Source organism: Oncorhynchus clarkii, chromosome 24, assembly GCF_045791955.1.
Source record: "Oncorhynchus clarkii lewisi isolate Uvic-CL-2024 chromosome 24, UVic_Ocla_1.0, whole genome shotgun sequence".
Classification (NCBI taxonomy): domain Eukaryota; kingdom Metazoa; phylum Chordata; class Actinopteri; order Salmoniformes; family Salmonidae; genus Oncorhynchus; species Oncorhynchus clarkii.
Genome location: NC_092170.1, coordinates 14695741 through 14701292, shown reverse-complemented (window position 1 = coordinate 14701292; position 5552 = coordinate 14695741). Strand labels below are relative to the sequence as shown.

General features: G+C 40.7%; 1 pseudogene; it reads left to right on the top strand.

Moving 5' to 3' along the window:
* Positions 1-1282: 1282 nt before the first annotated feature.
* Positions 1283-5552, top strand: part of LOC139382249 (intraflagellar transport protein 80 homolog) — a 66276-nt pseudogene continuing 62006 nt past the window's right edge.

Below are 5552 nucleotides of genomic sequence, written 5' to 3'. Positions count from 1 at the left end.
TGTTTATCGATATCCCGAAGTTAAAAATAAATAAAGTGCGCAAAAGTCAATCCTGTGTCACTCAAATCGTTAGCTCGCTGCAAACTCACTCGTAAATGGCGCCTAAACTCTGTTGTCGAACCAAAATTCGTTACAAACTGATGCAAGGCACCATGGATCCTCGACATTGGTATAAAAAAAATACAAAAATATATATTCAAAAAGAGGGCCGATGCCAGGCAACCATGAACATAAACTATTTTTTTTGCATTTAAGTTAACATTATACTATTATATTATTACTTTGGTAATGATTTGGGATATTTTCACAACATTTTTTTAAACAGAACGCGCCCCGTGAAGTTTGGGCACTGTTACCTAGAGACGACGGAAGGTTGTTGTTTACAGTACGGGTCAATTTATTATTTTGTATTTGGATTGTATTGATTGAATAGTCGAAAATATGTAAGGGATAATCAACTACGGGCTGTGTGTTCCATGGAAAATAATGCTCTAGGTGGAAGGTGTGTGCCACGACGCACTAGTGGAGTGGCACTAGCCTTCCATAGAGTTACATTATTTTCTAGAGAGAATGCGTAAGAGTTAAGTCTCAAGTTGATTATACCCAATGGTGGAAAAAGTACCCAATTTTCATATTTGAGTAAAAGTAAACATACCTCAGTAGAAAATGACTAAAGTAAAAGTCATCCAGTAAAATACTGATTGAGTAAAAGTCTAAATATACTTAAGTATCAAAAGTACATGTAAAAGTATAAATAATGTCAAATTCCTTATATTAAGCAAACCAGACAGCACCATTTTCTAGTTTTTTTATTTATTGATAGCCAGGGGGACACTCCAACACCTAGATATAATTTACAAACGAAGCATTTGTGTTTACTGAGTCTGCCAGATCAGAGCCAGTAGGGATAAGTGCGTGAATTGGACCATTTTCCCTTCCTAATAAGCATTCAAAATTGTTGTCTGTGCCCAATAATGTTTGTACCCTGTTTTGTGCTGCTATGTTGTTGTCTTTAGGTCTCTTTATGTAGTGTTGTGTTTTCCCTTGTCAGGATGTGTGTTTTGTCCTATATATATATATATATATATATATATATATATATATATATATATATATATATATATATATATATATCTTTTTTTTTTTTATATATATATATATATTTTTTAACAGGTTCTCTTTCCAAGTTTGTTGACAAGGAACTCTCGCGATAGTTATTCACAAAGTCGAGGTACGTCAGCGATATTGGAAAAGGAGTATCTCTGGGTACGTTCCAGAACAGATCTAGCTTGTATAGCGATCCGTCTATTTGTCTGGTTTTGTCGATAAGTATAATTGTTGAGGAATATATATCACCTTATATACATTAACTATTAACGGTGGAGCAACTGGACATGCTTAGTTGTCTGCTAGCAAGTGTGACAACAGTGAAGAAGACTCACCACGCGTTAGCTACAATGTATGTCCCGTAGCAACGACGAACGCTTGTTTGTCTAGATAGGTACTGTAGCTAGCGTAGCAGCTAACTATCCGCTACTTATTATTTGCTATACACTAATGTTATTGCCAGCTATATGCAGGCTTAACTTAGCTAGCTAGACAACAAAGTTTTATTTTTGACCAGACCATGATCAGCAAGTGATACTTGCAAACTAAGTATCGTTAGCTATGAATAGCTAGCTATTTTGCTACTTTCTTTGCTAATTGTATAACAAGCTAATAGTCTGTTTTGTAGCTACAGTCACTATTATGTCCAATTTGAATGATCGATGGTACTCACTGTAAACAGAAGGGTTTTCAAGTACCTATTTTCTGAATACTTCTTTCACATTAGCCACCACAATGAGATTAAAGACATCATTACTCAAGGAACCATAACATATCCTTTTCAATTGTGTGAATGATTGAAAGATACTACAACAGTGCTTTGACTTGATTGTTGGTATTTTCTGTTGAAAAAATATGGACAGTCAGCAATCACAACTTCTGGTCCAGGGGCTTAGTACTCCATGGACCAAAGCTAGGGCCGCCTGAGCCATGATATTCAGTACACATTGCAGTACACCTTGCACCACCAGACCTGGGTTCAAATACTATTTGAAAGCGTTCAAATATTTTTAGTGTTTGCTCTACCCTGCCCCAGGTTTGCAGTTTTGGGACTATTCTAATGGTTCATTAAGCCCACTAAGCTCAATCAAGCACAGATAAAGTATAGATTTCAAATAGTGTTTGAACCCAAGTCTGACTGGAACCTTTTTACTAAAGGCATGCTTTTTGTAACCAATATGGAGATGAAAAGATTTTCTATGTGCTATTTGTGATCACATCTGTGTGTGGATCTCACCTACCTCAATACAAAGAAAGGTGAATACAGGATCTGTATTCATTAATTCGGCTGAAAGCAACCACTGTGTTTGAGTCTACTGCGGCCACCAACCCTGGACCCGAAGAGTTAGTCTACAGGGTGTGAAAACGTTTGTACCAGATTAACGCCAACACACCTGGTTCAAGTAATTAAGATGAGATATGTTGCAGCAACCACTGATCTATTTCCACATTACCATTGTCCTCCTTAACACCTGGACACACAAAGAGCTTGTGAGCTGTGTGGGCTGGACCACTGCAGACGAGTTGTACTCCTGCAGTGAGGACCACCAGATCCAAAGATAGAACCTGCTGACCAGTGAGATCAGCCTGGTGGTGAAGGTGCAGGAGGACCTCTTCCCCATTGACCTGCACTGGTTCCCCAAGACGGTGGGAGGCAAGAAGCAGGCCCAGGCCGAGATCTTTGTGCTCACCAGTACTGACGGCAAGTTACCAATAATGATTTTCTCGTAAGAGATTTTGATAACCAAAAAGTGCTATCTGAAACATGTTTATGGCACCGTTAACATAGAAAATATATGTTGAATTTTAAAACTGATACTTTCTCACATTATTCAACAAGACAAATTGATATTTAATTAGGTAGGTGAAAGAGGATATGAGTCCCAAGGTACATAACTGCATGGTTTGTGTGAAATGTCTCTGGTTGACAAGCTCTTTGTGTGTCCAGGTGTTAAGTGGTATACTACGAAGCAAGTTAGATCTACTCAGGCTTTTATAAAGCTAGCCATCTTCAGTTAGCTGCACATTCCAGGTCAGGCTTCAGCCGTACTATGAAGGTGGATATTGTGGATATTGCTCATCCGCCTGCCGCTGACTCGGAACAGGTATGTCGCACGTGGTTACTCAAACGTCAAGCTCTTTGAAACAATGTTGAAACATCAATCCATGGGCGAGTCAGTGACACATTTAAATTTGTGTCGAAATCAAAATGAAAGAAAATATATTTTGAAAATTCAGCAGGCTATGGTGTGAAATAGCTTTTTAGTAGTGCCATTTTAGTAGTTAATGTCGGATTTGGTGTTTGCTCATTTATTACATTTAAAACTGAAATATTATATTTACAGTCATGGCCAAAAGTTTTGAGAATGACACAAATATTAATTTTCACAAAGTCTGCTGCCTCAGTTTGTATGATGGCAATTTGCATATACTCCAGAATGTTATGAAGAGTGATCAGATGAATTGTAATTAATTGCAAAGTCCCTATTTGCCATGCAAATGAACTGAATCCCAAGAAAACATTTCCACTGCATTTCAGCCCTGCCACAAAAGGACCAGCTGATATCATGTCAGTGATTCTCTCGTTAACACAGGTGTGAGTGTTGACGAGGACAAGGCTGGAGATCACTCTGTCATGCTGATTGAGTTCGAATAACAGACTGGAAGCTTCAAAAGGAGGGTGGTGCTTGGAATCAGTTCTTCCTCTGTCAACCATGGTTACCTGCAAGGAAACATGTGCCGTCATCATTGCTTTGCACAAAAAGGGCTTCACAGGCAAGGATATTGCTGTCAGTAAGATTGCACCTAAATCAACCATTTATCGGGTCATCAAGAACTTCAGGGAGAGCGGTTCAATTGTTGTGAAGAAGTCCAGCAAGCGCCAAGATCGTCTCCTAAAGTTGATTCAGCTGCGGGATCGGGGCACCACCAATACAGAGCTTGCTCAGGAATGGCAGCAGGCAGGTGTGAGTGCATCTGCATGCACAGTGAGGCGAAGACTTTTGAAGGATGGCCTGGTGTCAAGAAGGGCAGCAAAGAAGCCACTTCTCTCCAGGAAAAACATCAGGGACAGACTGATATTCTGCAAAAGGTACAGGGATTGGACTGCTGAGGACTGGGGTAAAGTCATTTTCTCTGATGAATCCCCTTTCCGATTGTTTGGGACATCCGGAAAAAAGCTTGTCCGGAGAAGACAAGGTGAGCGCTACCATCAGCCCTGTGTCATGCCAACAGTAAAGCATCCTGAGACCATTCATGTGTGGGGTTGCTTCTCAGCCAAGGGAGTGGGCTCACTCACAATTTTGCTTAAGAACACAGCCACGAATAAAGAATGGTACCAACACATCCTCCGAGAGCAATTTTTCCCAACCATCCAGGAACAGTTTGGTGACGAACAATGCCTTTTCCAGCATGATGGAGCACCTTGCCATAAGGCAAAAGTGGTAACTAAGTGGCTCAGAGAATAAAACATCGATATTTTAGGTCCATGGCCAGGAAAATCCCATTGAGAACTTGTGGTCAATCCTCAAGAGGCGGGTGGACAAACAAAACCCCACAAATTCTGACAAACTCCAAGCATTGATTATGCAAGAATGGGCTGCCAGAAGTTAATTGACAGCATGCCAGGGCGGATTGCAGAGGAAAAGAAAAAACACTGCAAATATTGACTCTTTGCATCAACTTCATGTAATTGTCAATAAAAGCCATTGACACTTATGAAATGCTTGTAATTACACCTCAGTATTCCATAGTAACATCTGACAAAAATATCTAAACACACTGAAGCAGCAAACTTTGTGAAAATTAATATTTGTGTCATTCTCAAAACATTTGGCCACGACTGTACATAAGTATTCAGACCCTTTACTCAGTACTTTGCTGAAGCACCTTTGGCAGCGATTACAGCCTTGAGTCTTATTGGGTATGATGCTATAAGCTTGGCACACCTGTATTCGGGGAGTTTCTCTCATTCTTCTCTGCATATCCTCTCAAGCTCTGTCAGGTTGGATGGGGAGCGTTGCTGCACAGCTATTTTCAGGTCTCTCCAGAGATGTTCGATCGGGTTCAAGTCCAGGCTCTGGCTGGGCCACTCAAGGACATTCAGAGACTTGTACCGAAGCCACTCCTGATTTGTCTTGGCTGTGAGCCTAGGGTCGTTTGTTGGTGAACCTTCGTCCCAATCTGAGGTCCTGAGCACTCTGGAGCAGGTTTTCATCAAGGGTCTCTCTGTACTTTGCTCCGTTTATCTTTGCCTCGATCCTGACTAGTCTCCCAGTCCCTGCCGCTGAAAAACATCCCCCCCACAGCATAATGCTGCCACCAACATGTTTCACCGTAAGGATGGTGCCAGTAAAGCTTGGCATTCAGGCCAAAGAGTTGTCTTGGTTTTATCAGACCAGAGAATCTTGTTTCTCATGGTCAGAGTCTTTAGGTGCCTTTTGGCA